Consider the following 20654-nt stretch of genomic DNA (forward strand, 5'->3'; position numbering starts at 1 on the left):
TCTTTGTTTCCCACAGTACTCATGGGACGACAGAGCACACACCCACAAATACGTAAATTCTAAACAGATGGGAGACAGAGAGACATGATCAGAAAAGAGAGATGGAGGGAGAGATGGGGGACTGAATTGCACACCTATTCATTTTTTATGTCTCCTGGGCTTGCAAGCTGAGGCTGTGCTTTATTATAGCACTAGTCTTTATTTTTCTCTTTGGATCTCTGTCTTTCTCTATGATTGCCCCCAAATACCCTTTACGCTTGTCTAACCATCCATTTTGCATTTTTTCTGCTTGCATACATCTTTTCCTTCCATATCTACATTTTACATACTATTTTAATCATTTCCAGTATTTCATCACAGTGGCTTCATGAAAAGCAATATCTTTCAGCGTCTCTCAGTAGCTCCCATTTATTGTTTTTTACTGCAATGGTTTGGCATAGTTATATTTCTTTTTTTCCATTCAGTCATTGCTCCCATCTCTGGTGTTCATTTTGACTTCCTTTATTTCCGTCCCCCATCCTTTTATCCCTCTGTCCTGTCCAGCCACACTAACAACCTCCATCGGTTTGTCTGTCCCACCTCCTCTCCCACCCTCCCTCCATCCATCCAAGTATTGATCTAGCTGTCCATGATATGTCATGGTGATTGACAGCTACTAATTGGCTTAATCCCACCCCCGGGGGCTTGTAGCTCTTTGGCTGATCTGGATACAGCTGTCCTATTGTCCAACAGCTGACACCATGACCCTAGGGAGCCAGTGATGGAGAGAGAAAGAAAAGATGGGAGAAAGATGCATCCATTCACAAGACACAACTTTTCACTGGGATAACAACTATTTCCTTTTTTTCTAAATGCACCGTTGACATTTATGCATTTACTGTACCCGCTTAGAAATTAGTAGGTAGTCTGAATTCGGGACACAGTCTGTGTATCGCTTCAACATGGCAGTCACCACTAAAATGATGGTTAGGGGAGGAGTGCACATAGAGTCAGATGGACAGAGCTTGATGGAGACCTGCTACACTGGCGGCAGGTTTTCATCAAGTGGTTTGACAGACGGCTCTCTGGCTCAAAGGTCAACCGTTCTCTCAGTCCAATATATGTGCATCAACAACCATGCATCCAGTCAAAAGTGTCCTTGAGCTAGACAGTGAGTCGCTCAGGTCGCCATGGAGAAGAGAGGAAAATAGAGAAAAAGGGAGGGAGACAGTTGCCCAAGAAACGAAAGAAGCAGCCCTAAGCAGACCCAGATTAGCTTTGCTCTATTGAGGAGGCAAGGGGCAGAACACAAGGTCTTAGTGGATGCCACTAAGCCTTTAAAGACCACCCTTCAGTCTGGGATGTACACCCCTCTATCCCATTTATCCAGTAACTGACACACAGTGTTTACATTTACATTAGCCTGTGGAGACCTCACTGGCCGAACATTCAGGCTCAAAGGCAGGTCATGATCTGTTCACCTTGAAGTCATTGGTGAGTATATTGCTTTGAATGAGCTTTTATACATAATGATAAAGTGCAACGATGGGTTTGATATGAAAACAGTATCCGCATCATCAAATGCTTCATTTCCTTTCAAGTAAAGGCCTCAGGATAGCCTGTAACTTCATTAATATTTAAAAGCGAGTTCTGCTCCAATGTCAGCTACTCAATTTAAGCCATCATTGAATAGAATAGAATATTAAACTGGAGACTATGAAAGTTGTGAAATGGACAAAAACCTTGTTTGTGTGGTTATATTTGAAAACAAGAAGCTAGAAGTGTGATTGCATCCTCGACTGATTTTGACCTTTTGGTCCTGACAATAATAAACCAAATACAACGCTTCAGAAAATAAATGCTTGAAGGGCTTCATTTCATCACGGTATTGATCTGTATGTGACATTTGAACTTGATTGATTGATTGATTTAAGCAATGTAGCTAAGGAAGTTGTAGCCATTACACTTTTTTCCTTGTTTCAAATGGTTAGTAATTTATTTTGGAATGAGCACTATGAGGATGAATGAGTGGTGGGGGTGGGCATGGAGGCAAGAGGGAGGAATTGATCAGCAATGTTGCGGACCATTACACCTACCGTGCATGTGTAATGAACCTAATTACCCCTCTAAATCGCCCTCTGCCACCCTTCACCCACAAACCACTCGACTCAGTGACAAACTGGAGGACACAAGGGTCATTGTGCCAAAACATCCTCCCCTGCAAAATGATCCCCTCTGCTCTCTCATTTTCTCATTCTCATTTCCCTCCCCATTTTCTGCTCCCCTCTTCATCCCGTTTCAGACCAATGCATGGACGCGCTGGATACTTGATAATAACCTCCCCCTTTTCAGCCCCTTATGGTTCTTGAAGCCAGACACCCCCCCTACCCCCCCACCACCACCACCACCACCTCTTTCTCCAGGTTGACACAGAGAGCCCTTTGTTGTTCTGAGCCTCAATCACATACCTCAATGAGCCTGCACTGTTGGCTCTCAAACATCTCTCTAACCAAAGACCCCCATATGAATCACACATCTCAACAAAGCTGCTATAGGTCCCCCAAACTGATGCATGTTTGTCACTGGACAACACACTGGAATTTTATTTAGATTTGATTGAAATGCTTGCGGTAACATGCAGGAAAACATTAATTTTGATATTAGATCAAGATATATGTTCTATATGACGGAAAGATGGCTAAAAAATAATTTATTCTTCATGATGTTGGGTGCTTTATTCCCTGTTTGAGAATCCCAGAAACCTCTTTGTGAAAACTTGCAGTACACAACCTTTCAGGGGGGAAAAAAAAATCACCTTAAAACTACTGCTTGCAGCTCGCTAACTCACACTCAACGTCAGCAGCACTATGCAGTGAAGTGTCCTTAAGCAGCTTCACCTGTTTCACCCTACTCAGTGCAAGATGCTTGGAATAATTGCATCAGACAAATACTGTATCTGAAGGATAAATATAAAATGGAAATCCTCATAAATGAGGGAGAGTTTTTCTCGCCTTCAAATGTCACAGCAAGATGTTTTCTTTGATAAATTCCTTTTCATCTCGAGAGTGAAACCTGGTGACACGCAGCTCTTATTGCTCTAAACTGCTGTTAAAGATTGGTGCATTGCCTTGTTGAATAAAATATTAGCATGATCTGTGAATAAAACATCAGGACTATTTTCTCATATAAAAAGGTCAAACCAGCTGTCTAGACAAGCAGTGATGTATTTACCCTGTATGCCTGGCCCTGCACACACACACACACACACACACACACACACACACACACTTTTATTATTTTCACAGTATTCTTGTAAGGACATTCCACAGACTCTATCCCCATCACGAACTCCTAAAACATACTGAATTCTTGAACATACCTTCATCTGACTAAAAAAACAACCTTGTCTTCTCATTGGAGGAAATTCTAGGTCTTTCTCTGGTTGTGGAGACACCTGGTCCTCGTAATGAGAAAAGCATAAGGTAAGATGCACGTTGAAACGTACACACACACACACTCAGGCTTGCGTACACAGAACTCAGCATGACATTGCACATCTCACCTTTAAGGTGAGATGGACACATGCAGACAGGCTGCCTGAAATGACTTTTATTTGTCGTTCCAGTGATGCTCATGCTCAGGTGCACGGGCACGTACGCACAAATACACAGACTACACGTTGACCTTGCATGGTCAGCTCGAGCACTATGTGAAAACACTCATATACGCGGGCACATTGGAGTGACATGCACACACACACACACTCACACACAGATGCGCAGACACAAACACACGAACTGTGTCCTCATTTGTTCAACCTTGCCAGTAGAATATAAACACCGTTGATGGCACTTGCTTTCATAACATCACAATAAAAATAAACATGGCCGTGACAATTTTTATGTCACTCCACATAAACACTGAAAACACATATGATGCACGAAAATGGCTCCAAGCAACTGCCACATTACTGGATTTAAAAATAACACCAACTGAAATATACATATACATTTCAAATGAATTACAATGATGATCACTTCCGTCTCATGCTCAAATAAATGCAGATTCATATACACTATGGTAAATATCTAATATCTAATGATAGAATTACAAAATTGTAACCCAGCAGGTCAACCGTCTGTTCAGTGAAGTTTCTTTTCCAGAGTGAAATATTCACCCGTCTTAACACCTTCACAAATACCAAGAGTCATTGGAAACACATCTAGAAGCTAAAGTGAAAAGAAACAGGTTTAACACACTCATCATATGGTTATCAAGGTTGAAAGGGAATCAGCTGTGGTTTTTGAAATCCTTCCCTCTGAATCCCAGGTGTTGGTTTTATATTAAACATGGATTAATTGGTGGGTCTAAGGACAGAGGGTCACGCATGCTGTACAGATCTTAAAGCCCCGTGAGGCGATTTGAGATTTTGGGCTACATAAATAAGATTGACTTGACTTGACTTGACTTAATGGCAGTGTGAAGAAAAGTACTGGTGACTGGACAGCCTTGTGTCAGTCCTTCAACCTCTCCCTATGTACAGTTAGGGCCTTCTATAGACAAATATCATTCAGCCAGGCTCTGTCTGTCATTCACTGCTTCTTCTTTCACTAAAAAGGTCAAAGCAGTCACAGCTGCAACTGAAACCTAAAGAGATAAGTGGAAGTGGGCGATAAAGACAGACAGAGAATGAGAAATGGAGACTATTTAGAAAAAGAGACACAGATAAAAGATAGAGAAGAGAGCAACAAGCAGATATACCAGCAAAAATGTACAGGACAGATGACAAAATGAGATTATAGTGGTGCTCAGTAAATCTCTGCGTCATGGTCAGGAATTAAAAGTATGGAGCGGGCAAAGAAATATACTGGAGTCAAGCCGTTCGCATGGAAAAAAGTGAAATTAATATTGTCCAATGAAGGAGCAGCAGTCATATTCAATCATATTACACCATTATAAGTGTCACAGTCAATGAAGCACAGCTAGCGAGAGACAGGGAGAGAGGAAGGAAAAAGAATCAGAGAGACAGAAAAAAAAATGCATAAGTGAGTGTGGGAGTTAGTGAGAGTGATGACACAGAGAGAAAGGACAGCAAAAAAATAAAGAAACATGCACAGAAAGAGACAGAGGGAAGCGAACGGAGGGAGGTTATTATGGTAAAGAGGTCAACCTTGCAGTAATGCTCTGTCTTGTAGAAAAGAAAACAGGCTTTTTGTGAGTGAATTGTGTGTGTGTGTGTGTCGGAGAGCTCTATGGACTCTATTTCTCACTGTCTATGTGCATGCGGTTCAGCCATCATCTGCCACTACCATCACATCAGAGCCTGTAAAGTGTGCACTTTTGTTTGTGTGTTTTAGTCTAGGACTAAAGCAGCAGTTTTTCTAAACTCAAGGACTCTTCTGTGGCGGCAGAGTGTGTGGAGGTACATAGAAGACAGAAACACTATTATATTTCAAAGCACACCTTCATATCTGCAGAGCTGAATCAGTAAAAACTCGGTTCACACAAGCAATTCAGAGCTTTTAGTGCTAGTGGCTCATTAGTAAACGTGCTCATTATGTGACGCCAATATAATCTATGTGTGATGCTCAATTTAGCGAACATTATTTTAAGTGATAATACAGAAAGCAGCTTTGTCATGTTATATATGTATCAATAAAACTTAATCAAATTAAACTTCTGCCGCAGTCAGGTTTATTTTTAGTACTTTTTCAGGTGAGTAATAGTGTTCTGTTCGTCTACAGCATAGTCAGGATAAATATAGAAGAGGAGGGGGGAAAGGCGAGCAGGAGAAAGACTTACTGAAGAGGACAGGTGGAGAAAATGGGGGGGGAATGAGGAAGAGAGAGATGAGAGGGCAGGATAAGGGAGGGAGGAAAGAGGAGAGAAGGGAGGAAGGAGAGGACGAAAGAGGAAGAGACAGGAGAGGATGAGAACTACTAGATAAGTCCCAGCGTGATCAAAGCACTACTTTGACATCAAGAGCAGGCCTTGCCAGCATGCTGACTGGTTAATGCTAGAAATGTGCATAAGCATTTTAAAACATTAAAATATGTGTGACTAAGAAGCCTCTTCTCATTTTTATCCAAGTGATTCAGATATACACTGTAAGATAGAGTGCATTTCTATAGCTACACTCATTTTTAACTCCTTGTGGTTTGGATCTGATTGTCTCATAGCTGTCGACAAAAACGGGAATCACAGGTAAATCACAGGTAAAATTCCATTGGCTAACATCCGCTCCCCCCACAGTGAGCTGACCTTCCACGTCTCTCATTCAGACTATCATAACTGACTCCCTGCGCCAGCAGACAGGACAAACAATGACTCTCTTGCTTGAAAAACTGGCTGCCTTTACTCTGTTTTGGTGACATTTCTCAAAATAATACAACCCACAAAATGCTTTTACCGGTAAATTAGTCCAAATGTTACAGCCTTAACTCTTCTGTCGCCTCGGAAGGCACCATAGAAAACACTGAGGGTCTTTGCTCTAGAAACTCGCTTTAATCTTTGCTTTAGCTAAAGACTCTAAAGACCACATCATAAATAATGTAGCTGGAAAAAAAACGCATAGACATTAACCATGGAGATAAGGCCACTTATTTCCAGTGAGAATGTTTTTTTTAAATAGGCACCGGGGCCCCTCCTCCCAGCATGACATCGGACACCACACATCATAACAATTTGTCGGACATTCTGCCTTCAAGCTATGTGTTAGTGATGTTCATTATGCAGCTATTTCTGTCTTCTGTGCACTGTGTCACTCAATTTAATTTCTCACTTTCTTGTTATTCTCAGCAGTAAAAAAAAAAAGTGTAGGGAGGGACATATGACAAATGCTTCTGGTCAGACGGAGGTCACAGTTACATGGTTTTTAGACCGGCACGCCACCAGGACGCCATTTTATTTAGTTAAACTATCTATCAGTCTGTTTATCAGCTTGTCTCTTCATCCACCCCGATGCAGAGTCCTCTATCTAACCCTGCACATAATCAGATAAGCTCTATGCAGCATTTGCTTTTTTGGCTGACCACTGAGGCTATATGTATGCGTGTGTGTGTGTGTTTGTGTGTCTGCTTCTTTCTTTCTTTCGGCCTTATGACAGGCTGCTGGGCTTCTGGTTTCAACATCACTGTGTGTGTCTGTGTCAGCACGCGCGCTGCAAAATAACTTCTGCTTGCGGGTGATACACACCTGTTTGGAGCCAAACTGTGAGCTGCTAACATGGACAGAACACGCACACACATACTCGCAACGTAAGAATGCATGTATGCACACACACACCATGCAAACAGTAATTCACACACATGCACACGCTGTATCCTGAGCCAATAGCCGTCTGTCCATAGAGTTCACCTCTGCAAATGTGTTCCATCAGCAAAATTAACTCGCAACAATTAACATAACCATGTTAATTATGGTAATCAGCAACACACTGTCTGCAAATACACACTCAAAGGCGTGTGTGAGTGTGAGACATACTGGCAATCTTAGCATAGAGAAATGATAAAGGGAGAGATGGAAGGATGACAGAGAGAGAGAGAAATATGTGAAAGACATTAGCTGATTGATAGAAAATAAATAGGAGAGTTTAATAATCAAGTCATTTGTCAAACAAAAATACCAAAGAGCAATTTGAGGACATCACTCTGTCTTCTCTTGTTATGCTGTTTCCATGCATTTTATAAATGATTTTAGTGATAATAGAAAAACAATATCAAAGAGATGGATCAATAATGGAAATAATCTTTACAAAAAATGAGGAAGAGAATGAGGGTGAGGGTGAAGACATTAGAAAAAGCTAGAGGGAGACAGAGAAAGAGAGGTAAGACAGCTATGAATGACTCCTTTACTGGTAGCTCCAAAAAGAAAATGAACACAAACACACACACTGTTAATTATTATCCTGAATAATGAGAAGCAAACGACTCATTAAATCTCTCCTTGACCTGCACGCTGAAACTAGCCTCTCTTCCCGTCTTCCTTTCTTTGTCACTGACTCTAAGGTACTTTATACAAAATCTGTCAAACCAGAAGCCATTCAGCTGTACATTATTAATTGGAATTTAAACAACCCCCCCTACAAAATCCCTGACCCCAGTCTGGAGCAGATTTGGACCAAAATACAGAGAGAACCTCTTGAAATTCTTAATGCCAGATGAACTTTGTTCTTGACCTTCCTAGCATAGATGGCTTTCTTTGTCTCTGCTTCACCGTTCTTCAGTGTCTCTCCCAGCTGAATACTGTCTACCAAAGCAAAAATGCAGTTAAAATTGGCCATAAAAAACAACCTTGCTTTTCTTTCTCTCATGTGACTGGTGTCATGAGACCGCAAACCCCCTGACTGCACCTAACGACTGTCACAGGAAACAAATTACATTGAATTACACAGATACACTCACTCTCGCGCACACACACACACACACACACATATGCGCGCACAACAATCTACACGATATATATACACTCAACACCTGCAAAATCACTCTGGCATTACATTTGGTTGCATTTGTGGAAGAGAGAGCGAGTGTGCACACAGACACACACACAGACATGCACACAAACACCACACGCTGTGATCAATATCACTCTCTATCTTGAGTAATCAATTCTCATTCCGATCCGATCAATATCCCCGTCAACACGGTATTCTGATCATCAATAGCGAAATCGATGGTATCACTCATTAATCCTGAATTAACATTGATCCAACCTCAACCGTTATCACAATTACAGCACAGCCTCGTCGTCTGGCAGTAAATCCACGGTCTGCACTCCTCTCTCTCATGTATGGGAGAAAAGGTCACACTAAGTGAAGAGCAATACTTAGCTACTCTTAGAGAGCCACTGTCAAAGCTTTAATGTTAAAAGCATGTTGGTCGCTGCTTTTGGCATAATGTATCCAGGATGAGAGGCGATAAAAAGCAAATCAGTCGACATTTAATTGATGCTGGAGCATCTCTGTGCCAGGCACATGTTTTTTTTAATTGCTCTGAGTAGTGTCCTTGTTGCTTTGTGGTATTATTTGTGGTGTTGTTTTCTTCTCTCCGAGTCCTTATGTGCATCCATCCAACTTCTGCTTGCACTACTTAAACAACTTCAATGTGACTTTCCTCATCAAATAAGGAGAGCACGGGACATATTCATAAATTACTCTGTTTCTGGTTTGTTTCTGTGCCCAAAAATGGAAAAGCATTTTCCTTTTTACTGACTTTAGCTTGATGTTTAATTCATTCAGTTTCTCTGCTCCCTTTAGCTTGTCCTGTCCATGTACTGTAACTCTCAAGTCGCTGGCATGTGGAGCACCGGAGGACTAAGTGAAACCACATGAGCGCAAGAGGAAGAAACATACAAACTCATTGCTTACAGGCCAGTGAAACCAAACCCAGGACGTTATACTGCGAGGAAACTGTGTCAACAACAGTGAACCACCTGTGCTGTCTCAGCTCTCCTCGCAATACCCAGGAAATCATTTCCCCACCCACCCCAGCCCTCGTTAAACGCAGACAAATCAGCCACTGTCTTTTATTCTCTTGAGGTCAAGTAAAGAGATTAGGGGTCAAAAACACTAATTACTGACTCCGTCATTTAATCTGGTCGAGGCCGGAGATTAGAGTCATAATCCCATCACACTGCCACAGGAAATCATAAATCAGTGTAACATTTACCTGGATTCCCATTATGTTGTCTCCATTACACAAGGAGGGGAGGACGGGGGAGAAAACAAGGATGAAGAGCTGAAGGAGAAGTGTGGGGTGCAGGAAGGGGGTGAAACATAAAACGAAGCCAAAGGCTGAACACTCTTCTTTCTCTTACACTCTTCTTTCTATAAACCTATGGACCTGGGGACTGGGGGGCGAAGCAAAACAAAGCAGTGCAGAGGCAAAAGGGAGAAACCAACTCAATTCTCCCTTAGTGTCCCCCCCTTCTTTACTGCTGCTCCACCTTCTCTCCCTCATCCCCTCCTCTCTTTCTCTCTGGGAGGTAATGTGAATCTGAAGGTAACAGAAGCCAGTCACGGTGGACATGCTTATCCAGACAGACTAGACTTTTGTGTGTGTTTGTGTCCGTGAGTGTGTCCGTGAGTGTGTGTGTGTGTGTGTGTGTGTTAGGGTGGGGGGTAAGAGGGTTGTGTGCTGCAGATTGAGTCCTGCGTCCCCGGAGAACCAAGCTACCTCTCCATCTCTCTGACTGCCCCTCTCGGAGCGAGATAGACACAGGGAGAGAAACAAGCAGAGGGAGATTTGGAAAGAATTAGAAAAAAAAAGAGCGGAAAGAAGAAAAACGAGAGAGCAGAGCAGCTGTTCCCGCAGCAAAGCCCAACAGCTCCCTCTGTCGTCACCGAGAAAATGTCTAGCGCCTCTCTCTCTCTTTCATATCCCCCTTTCCAGTGAATTCTGTCTCCTCATCTTCAACGTCTCCCTCCGCCTCTCTTCCCAACGTTTCTTTTTCCCCTTTTTCACTGTTTCAAAGAAACTAGTTTACAATGCCAGGACTTATGAGAATGAGCAGCTGGTGCCTAATTAAATATAAATATAACAATTACAGTGTAATAAATTAATCCCTCTATCTCGCTGCCTCCCTGGTGAGCCACGTCAGCAGTGTTTGGAGTCATTCTCCTTTCAAGTCAATCCAGTAGGCGAGCTATTTTCTGTTTCTTTTTTCTTTTTTCTTCAAATTTTAATCCTGCACATTTTCAAAAATGTGGGGAAAAAAAATCAACACAACTTTGGCCATAAAACCTTTAAGTCAGACATTCGAGTAAAAACCATGACTGGAGCATATTCTATGAATGTTTTCTGTACACCATAACTCTCAGTCACTATAAAGACCATTAGGGATTCAGATATTAAGTTGTTTTGCTAAAAGATGAAACACAACACAGGAGAAATGTCTGATGAGAAAATAGACTAGAGGACTACAACTAAAATCAATATGGGATTTTCTTTTATAAACAGATCAGGTGACTCATTGCTAACATGCATTTACTGTACTCAGAGAAAAAGTCCCCACAAGCACAAAGTACTCTGTAACCTTGATTAGACTGTGCAGCTAACTTGACTACAACAGCATTCACTGGCCTAGTTGTGTCTTTTCAAACATTGCTTAAGGATTGTATGTGTTCACCGGTTTAATTATATCTCTACAAACTATAAGGGGCACAGCCATGAAGCAGAATATTTCCGATGCCAGGTCCTGAAACGGCTCAGACGAATCCAACAAATCTGACGACATTTCTGTGTCAGTTTCTGTGCGATTTCTTGGCTGAACATCAGTGAAAAATCTGATACCTCACCCACCCCGCTTTCATCTGTCATCTAAGCCAGGTTTCTGTATACCGCTCACCCTAAATAGCACAAAGATGTACCGGTACAAGGGGATTCTGTGTTTCTGTCCTGCTTTTAAAGTATACAATCACTTTCCCAGACATTAAACCGCACTTTTGTGGGAAGTGAAAAGGGAGCTATGTTCATCCCTGAGATAGCTAAGTGAAGACAAGCAGCTTCTGGCTGCAGGTCTCGTTTCAGCTCAGGCAGCAGTGGCTCTCATGAAAGAGTGAGACGAAAAGCGCCGCTGATAGAAGTCACGCTGCCCTCCTCTGCTCCCCCGTGTCCTCCTCATATTCAGGTAGGAGTCATACGTTTTTGTTTTTTTTTCTCAGTTCTGCGTCTCCGATCGCTTGCCCTAATGTTTCTCCTCTCCTCTCCTCTCTCGCCTCATATCCTCTCCAGCTCCTCATTATTGCCTCTTGATCCTTTCCTCTATCCAAACTGAATTACTATGTGACTGAAATACTGTAGTTAGAAAAATTAATTAGTGGATTAAGCAAACATCCAAAAGCACAAATCGAGCTATACTGTGGTGTTATTTACAAAAAGCCTTTCTGTGGAGCCACAGTGAGAAGGCTCTGATGTTAAGCCCAGTCTTAGGGTGAATACAAGAAGCAGCGATTCACCGCTAGAAAAATTAGGAACATTCTTCTCCTGTGATGTGTCTTTAAGTGGTCACTGAACCGCAATGTAAACTCTCTGAACCAAAAAAGAAAAAAGGGGAATTCTGCTTTTCTTCTCTGCAATGTTGACTGGTCTGTAGTCTAATTAGCAAAATGCAGTGAAGTACTGTCTCAAAAGTAACCACATAATAAGGAAATGTGGAGGAAAACCACAACAACACTGTTGCAACACTGGAACCTAGAGTCACAAAAGCTTTTTGCCTCAGAGAATGTAAGACCAGAAGTTCCCCTCTCTTAACAAACTGCTGCTTGTCCCTCTGAAGGATCTCTCCCTGCGTCTTTCTCGCTATTGTTGACTGCAGTTTTTAAGGCACTGCAAGAAACAGCACTGCAAAGCAAAGCAGCCAAGCCTGGCTGGTAAGACCCCCCTGTCGAGAAAATACAACAACAGCAAATGATTTTCTCAATGGCTCCCACCAGACTGAAGAGCACGGAGAGAGTCAGGGAGAGGGGTGAGGAGAGCTGGAGAGACCAAGGGGGAAAGAGGGGATGAGGAGAGGGTGTACAGAGAGTAGGGGGGGGGGGATGCAAAAGGGGAAGTGAGGGGTAGAGAAGGTGGGGGAGAGATAGGGGACATTTCATCGCGCAACAGTGTGGGAGACAGAAGGAGAGAAAGGTGGAGAGCGAGAGGGAGATAGATTATTGCTTGCTTGAGAGCAGCAATCTTGAGCTGTGCCATGAATACCAAAGACTATACAGCCCTACAGTCTATGCCTCTCTCTCTCTCTCTCTCTCTCTCTCTCTCTGCCCCTCCATTGAAAACGCAGCGGAATTGCAGCTGCCCAAATTATACACAGATATCTCACTTACTCTTCCTTGAAAACGACTCAGCAGCAGCTCAGTGCTCCATCTAGCCACAATTATTCATATCAATCCAGCGCACTCGGAGACTCAACCAGCAAGGACACGTTTTCTGTAGATTTCAGTAGATGTCTGTGCAACAATTAAAACGTGATCTAATGTGGCCCTACAGGGACGATAAGCCAAACGCACGGACCTAATTGAGTGCAGAATGAGGCTGGAGGAGCCTACAGGCGACTGATCTGTATGCAATTTTTATGCAGTTTCACCGGCGCTGGCGCACACGGAAAGGGCAAGGACGCAGCTATTCAAATGGACTGAATACTAAACCGTGTGGAGTCTTAAGGGGTTCACATTTGAAGATCTTAATTCTTCATAACGATAATGAACCCTGCAAAGAGCAGTCAGTGGGAAACGGGGGAGAAAAAAAAAGAAAGAAAGAAGGAAAGAATGAAAGAAAGAGGTCTGTACAGTACTGTTCAATCAATACATTGGAGTAATACACTTTATTGACTTAACGGAAGATGGGAAGTGGGGTAAAAAAAACGCTTTCTGGGAGAAATAGGCTTTTATGCCAAATTAATGTAAATAAAGCTGTCACTCCAAAAAGTAACGACTGTTTCTCACCTTTGAATTCTTACGTGAGTGATTGAATTCTTTCCTTTAGTGAATGATGTGATATTCCCGTGAAACACACACACACACACACACACACGAAACACACGCACGCACACACCATGCCTATGTTGATGGTGATCCAAAGAAAAGTTGTGCGTCGCCGTTACGCGGTGGCGCCGGGAGGCACAGAGACAGCGAAAGGGAGCCTTCGCCGGGATCAGCCACTCTACGTGGCCAAGCACATACGCACACACACAAGACACGCTTTCGGATGCTTGCAGATGCGCACGCACACACTACACAAGCACAAGTATGCAGACACACACTGATATACACTGCGCTGGAAATGTGAAAAAAATAGTGTGTGTACTGTGAAAACCGCACAAATCCAACCGTCACGCGGCGGCACTGAGGACCGAAGAAAGTCTGCACTGTTACAGCCAGCAGCACAACAAATAAACCCAAGTCTTCTAATGCGCAACGGCTCTGTGGGGTTTTCGTAGCCGATACCTTATTTGCTCAAACATAACGAAGTCCGACACCCTCCCACAGTGGCCTCTTTATCGTATATATGCAATGTTTGTGTGACATTGTTGTTGGATCCATCTGGAGTAGACCAGAACCTCCCACCATCCCAGTAACCGAAACATTTCACTTCGTTCCCTCTCGTCTGTTTTACGCTCATTAAAGCCTCTGCAGAAAGACGCACGGACAGTCAGGGGGGTGAGACACAGACTGAAGGAGGAAAGAGATGAATGGGACTGTGAATGGGACATCGGCAAAATTCCAGTGCTTTAACTCAAGCGGTCCTTACCTTGGCAGTGAGACACTCCGTGCGCAGCCCGTCTCTCCAAGGAAACCCCCCCAATACATAGAAGCCAGCAGAAAACGATCACTTCTCTCAACTAGTACTGCTTCTTTCATCAGCTGTCCAACACATCCACTGAAGCCCAGTTTTTGCTGTTAGTGCGCTTGGAGAAGAGAGGGGGGGTAATAAACCAAGTCGGTTCTCCTCAAACCCAAAATGTTCTCTCTCCTTTTTTATCCGCTGGAGCGCAGAGGGTAAAATACCAAATCAGCCAAGCGGGTTCAAAGATGAATAGAAAAACGATAGGGGGAAAAAAAAAAGGATGGAAGAGTTGTGCGTCTTGATAAGGTTCCGAGATGATAAAGAGGAGCGGTGATGGTGGTGAGGAGGTGGGTGTCAGGAGAGAAAAGAGGGAAATCACCGTAACATCCCTCCCTCCTTCGGGTATCAAATCCGGTACCGTCAGCGGCGTTTATCCGTCCTCCCTCCTAGAGCCTCGGAAGCGGAGTGAGGGAAGCTGGACGGGCGCGCAGCAGCAGAGAGAAAGAGTGGGGGTGAGAGAGAGAGTGTGTGTGAGAGAGAGAGAGAGAGATGTCGCTGCCGATGGAGGGCGTTGGAAACTAGAGTAACCCTCTCTCTCATCTCACTTTATGCTTTCCGTCTACTCCAGATTACTCACATAATATTTTTGCTATTAGGATACTTTTAAATAGCCTGTCATGGGACTGTGGGAATTAAACGCAGCACCACAGAAGACAAATAAAACCATGCAGTAAAATCAGATCTCTGAACATGGGCTTCTGACTTCCTCAGATCTGATTATAGGCTACAGTGAAAAAAATAGCCCAAATATATTTAAATGTATGTAGACATTTCTGATAATGTTTGTAAAAAGCACTTAGGCTCAGTGAGACGTCTTCACAAGTGTTTAAGTCACATCATCCCCATTGTTGGAGCTCTCCAGACTGTTTCGGATCAAAATCCAGACTGAGAGGCTGCAGCAGAAGAAGCCCTGCAGGAGGGGTAAGTGAATGCAACAGTTGCACTTTCCTCATTGGCTGAGAGCAGCGTCCAACCGCTGCCAGAGCAGATTTAGAATCTCACAGGCAACCAATTAGGGGGAGCGTGGAGGGAGGGACGGCTGTGGAAGACCCTTCTCTCAGAGAGGCAATTGGCTGAATGAAAGCCCCTTTTAAATATCTCCTGGCCAGTCATGAAAGAGGAGGAAAAAAATCTCATCATCATTTCACTCAGGTGAAACAGATGGATTATGACTCTCTCTCCGTCTATGTCTTGTAGATTTTCTCTGTAAAGCAACACTTTTTATTCATTCATGTGCTTATTGGATGCATCGGCTCCATGGAGTCTTTTGAGTCTGAATCTGACTCATTTGCTACCTAAATTTATCTTGGCAGAGATGTGGCAGAGGCATATTAAACTTTCATGTGGAACAATGTGAAAACAGTTTTATTGATTACCCTACCTTACACCTTAAGGAGATTACATCTCAATGTTTTGTTCTGATTAAACACTTTCAGAACCTAATTGGATGAGGCAGGCCTTCAGTCTTTGGATCCCTGAGAGGCTGACTGACACAAAGTTTTAGTTACATAGTTTTATGTTTTTCCAGATTTTCATAGAAAAACATCCAGCCTCCTCTAAAGGAGCAGATCAGATTAAAGTGACTGTGAAGTCTAAAAGTGGTGGTGGTGGTGTGTACAGCTGCCAGAAGACGGTGTTCACCACAGTTAGCAGTAACTGGGGTCCTGTTTTGACAGGCTGAGCTCATACAATGCCCCTGATGATAGAAAATGGGCAGGGTATTGGGTGTACAAGGCAAATGAGTTGCTGATTATCCACCACAGTCTGTTACAGAATGAATCAGTGACAGTCAGTGTTTTTTCCCCTGAAGTTCTGTATTATTGATGTTTTCAAAAGTAAAGTAATAATTTTACTTAAAGAACATTTCCTATGTTTTTTTTTATCTTCTTTTTTCTTTTTTCTTTTATCAAAAGTTGGAAGGAGGAGCAAACTGGTATTATTTTGTAAAATAATAACAGTTTTGCTATTATTTTATTACAATTAGAAAAGGAGACACGTGTTTTAAAGAGCACATAGTTTACAGATTGGAGCTACCTGAGACTGTCCTCCCACGAAGAACAGTAACGTCAGTCTGTTCAACAAATGTTCTGGCAACAGGTGTTCATGCTCAAGTGGCAAAGTGATGGAAGTAATCATAAAGGGAACAAAGGAGGAAGTCAGGTGACGGTAAAGAGTGACAAAGTCTGCAGAGGTGAGGAGATTGGGGTTGATTTTTTGTTTTTCTAAGCTTGACCTTGATCATTCCATAACCTTAAGCATATTGTTGTCATTGTTAACACAATAACAGTAGCCTTAACAAAGTACTTATTTTTAACCCAAACCACAATCTTTCCCAAAACCCAACCTAGTAGTGTTTGTTCCTAAACCCACCCAGATCTAGACTATAGTGCTGTCACATGATGAAATTGTGTGTATGTGTATGAAAACTGTGTCGTTACAACTGGGAATGGGCACCCAACATATTTTGTGATTTAATTCAGAGGGCTTATTGAGCTTCTTCTTTATAATCAACAGCTTGGCCCGTTTGATGCCAGCAGCCTCTGTTGTGAAGTATGTCGCTCTGCATAGTTTTGAAACTGTGAACGAAAACCCACTCTTGGATGTGCTGATGACAAGTTTACTATCAAGTATGACAATTTGAATGGCTCAAAGTTCAAAACAGACCCTTTTCTAAAAATGCATTTGAATGTATTTTGGCTGTTAATGGCTCTCACACAGTGCTCATTTGTAAGAAGAACAGCAGGGGCTTTCATTCAGCAGGGAACAGTATTTGATAATACACATTTTCATTATGGCATTCAACAGGCCTTTATTACTTTGGACGCAAAATGACACAATTAGATTAAGATAAAGGGCAGGTTGTCAAATGTAATTAGATGGTATTTTTGGCCATAATGAATGAACATGTAAACAACTGCAGCCCCCTGTTTTTTTTTGCACACAGTCTCTTCATATCAGGGTGTCTGGTATGCAGACAAATTCAAATCAGTTTCAGTAAATTAGCCTTTGCATGTATTTAAAATTGTTAATGCAAAATAGCCTCTCCCCATACATATATATATATATATATATATATATATATATATATTTTCATGACTATTCACATTGTAGATTCTCACTGAAGGCATCAAAACTATGAATGAACACATGTGGAATTGTGTACTTAACAAAAAAGTGTGAAATAACTGAAAACATGTCTTATATTCTAGTTTCTTCAAAGTAGCCACCCTTTGCTCTGATTACTGCTTTGCACACTCTTGGCATTCTCTTGATGAGCTTCAAGAGGTAGGTACAGTCTTGAAGGAGTTTCCAGAGATGCTTAGCACTTGTTGGCCCTTTTGCCTTCACTCTGCGGTCCAGCTCACCCCAAACCATCTCGATTGGGTTCAGGTCCGGTGACTGTGGAGGCCAGGTCATCTGGCACAGCACTCCATCACTCTCCTTCTTGGTCAAATAGCCCTTACACAGCCTGGAGGTGTGTTTGGGGTCATTGTCCTGTTGAAAAATAAATGATGGTCCAACTAAACGTAAACCGGATGGGATGGCATGTCGCTGCAGGATGCTGTGGTAGCCATGCTGGTTCAGTATGCCTTCAATTTTGAATAAATGCCCAACAGTGTCACCAGCAAAGCACCCCCACACCATCACACCTCCTCCTCCATGCTTCACGGTGGGAACCAGGCATGTAGAATCCATCCGTTCACCTTTTCTGCGTCGCACAAAGACACGGCGGTTGGAACCAAAGATCTCAAATTTGGACTCATCAGACCAAAGCACAGATTTCCACTGGTCTAACGTCCATTCCGTGTGTTTCTTGGCCCAAACAAATCTCTTCTGCTTGTTGCCTCTCCTTAGCAGTGGTTTCCTAGCAGCTATTTGACCATGAAGGCCGCGCAGTCTCCTCTTAACAGTTGTTCTAGAGATGTGTCTGCTGCTAGAGCTCTGTGTGGCATTCATCTGGTCTCTAATCTGAGCTGCTGTTAACTTGAGATTTCTGAGGCTGGTGACTTGGATGAACTTATCCTCAGCAGCAGAGGTGACTCTTGGTCTTCCTTTCCTGGGGCCGTCCTCATGTGAGCCAGTTTCGCTGTAGCGCTTGATGGTTTTTGCGACTGCACTTGGGGACACATTCAAAGTTTTTGCAATTTTCCGGACTGACTCACCTTCATTTCTTAAAGTAATGATGGCCACTCGTTTCTCTTTACTTAGCTGATTGGTTCTTGCCATAATATGAATTCTAACAGTTGTCCAATAGGGCTGTCGGCTGTGTATCAACCTGACTTCTGCACAACACAACTGATGGTCCCAACCCCATTAATAAGGCAAGAAATTCCACTAAGTAACTCTGACAAGGCACACCTGTGAAGTGAAAACCATTTCAGGTGACTACCTTTTGAAGCTCATCAAGAGAATGCCAAGAGTGTGCAAAGCAGTAATCAGAGAAACTAGAATATAAGACATGTTTTCAGTTATTTCACACTTTTTTGTTAAGTACATAATTCCACATGTGTTCATTCATAGTTTTGATGCCTTCAGTGAGAATCTACAATGTAAATAGTCATGAAAATAAAGAAAACACATTGAATGAGAAGGTGTGTCCAAACTTTTGGCCTGTACTGTATATACATATACCAGGCCTGTACCAAAGCCTGCAAGTGCAAGAACTAAAATTGGACTTTATTTGTTTGCCCTCCTCAGAGACAGAGGAATTCCATGGTTTTTTAAAGCTTATATGTGCACTCACCTCTCTCACTGGTGCCGAACTAGGATAAAACTGTTCTACCAATTCTTGCCCCCAGAAAATGACTGGATCACAAAACATGAAGTCTTTAAAACTGTGTTTTTTATTCTTAATAGGGGTTGTGGGGGCATTTTAGTTGTTGCATAGGCATTTAATCAAAGTAATGCTATGCAAGATGATTGCTATACTATTCTATGCTAATACTATACGGGGTGCTCACAATGTATTGTAGCAGTGGTCTGTCTTTCTTATGTTCTTATTTCCAGTGTCAGCTGGCTCTGCTGGAGCACTGTGGGGTTGAACTCATTGGCAAAGTGTAAAACAACTGTAACTAAGGAGATATCTGTTTGTATGGACCTCACTAGACGGTCAGATTGGTGTTCCAGCAGGGTCATTATGATGCTGCGTTGCCCCCCTACTGTGAGGCCCAGAGCTCCTGAACTCATACGGGACATGTTGATTGTTATACATAAACGGGCAGTTCGTTGGATACGATAAGCTTGATCATTTTGTCAGAGAGTTTGGTTTGTGAGCAGTCAAGCGAGCTGATTAATCACTGGTAAAGATAGAAATATACACAGTGAGCTAATTTGAGATGTTCATAATGTTTTCAAATGTCTTTTTCAGTTAAGTGTATGGTATGATAAATCATTTCATTCATTGATATTTATTCCATATGACTTTAAAACACACCTCAGCCCATTTACATCATGGTCCTTTCCTGGTTCCTGTCAGACAAACTGATTGATCTTGATCAAAATCATCTCATTAACATCAATTTTTTTCCCAAGATGCATCGTCTATCATGGCAGATCTGAAGTCAAGCCTCTCTCTTACAGTTTTAATGCTTTCTCCACTGTTGCTTTAACATGCGCTGGCTAGCTGTCAACATGCACACAAGAGTAAATTAATGCAAATATATATATACTGAGGGCTGTCAGGTCTTTGGTAAACTGCAAATTAAATACAGACATGGCCTGTTAGTATCATGTTGAAATAGACATGCTTCAGATGCCTTTGGGCCTGATTTTCGTGTTGACTTGACCATAGCAAGCACTGTGTAAAATAACTCTAAGATTAGCAGTGATAAGATATTAGTCAGCACATTTTTAATTGTAGTAACAGAATAAGGAGAGAAAACAGAGTAATATTTCTCTTGTGATGTACTCACCCACAAATTCAAACCACAATCTTTATATCCACAAGCTCGCTCCGCAAACCTTGAAGCAATCTTCATTCTCAGCAGGCACGGCGTTTACATTAGTCTGTGTCACAAAGAGCATTTGAAACTGAAACATTGAGCACTGGGGAGAAGTTCTGTAATACTGTGTGTGGTGGCCACAATGAGATGCTGCATTCTCATGTTGTGAACTTTCAGCTGAGGCAGCAGTTCTGAAAAGTCGAAAGACGATTCTGTTGTCGAACACACTGACCCACAAACCCAAAACAGTAAGGGAATATTCACCATGAGCTTGGGCCCCCCACAGGATGCACACACACAAAACGCTGTACATGTACAGACACTAGGACATATTGAAAATAACAGAAAGACAAGCTGAAAATCAATTCAAACTTAAAGAAAGATTGCAAGA

At 42.4% G+C, this 20654-nt stretch overlaps 1 protein-coding gene across 2 annotated transcripts in view; it reads right to left on the bottom strand.

Moving 5' to 3' along the window:
• Nucleotides 1-14708, bottom strand: part of cdh11 (cadherin 11, type 2, OB-cadherin (osteoblast)) — an 83444-nt gene extending 68736 nt beyond the window's left edge. For both annotated transcript variants that reach the window (XM_070841368.1, XM_070841367.1), the window contains exon 1: nucleotides 14226-14708. The gene's annotated coding sequence lies outside the window, so the exon portion shown is untranslated. The remainder of the gene's footprint in view (nucleotides 1-14225) is intronic.
• Nucleotides 14709-20654: the final 5946 nt, after the last annotated feature.

This window comes from Pempheris klunzingeri, chromosome 12 (genome assembly GCF_042242105.1).
Source record: "Pempheris klunzingeri isolate RE-2024b chromosome 12, fPemKlu1.hap1, whole genome shotgun sequence".
Lineage (NCBI taxonomy): Eukaryota > Metazoa > Chordata > Actinopteri > Acropomatiformes > Pempheridae > Pempheris > Pempheris klunzingeri.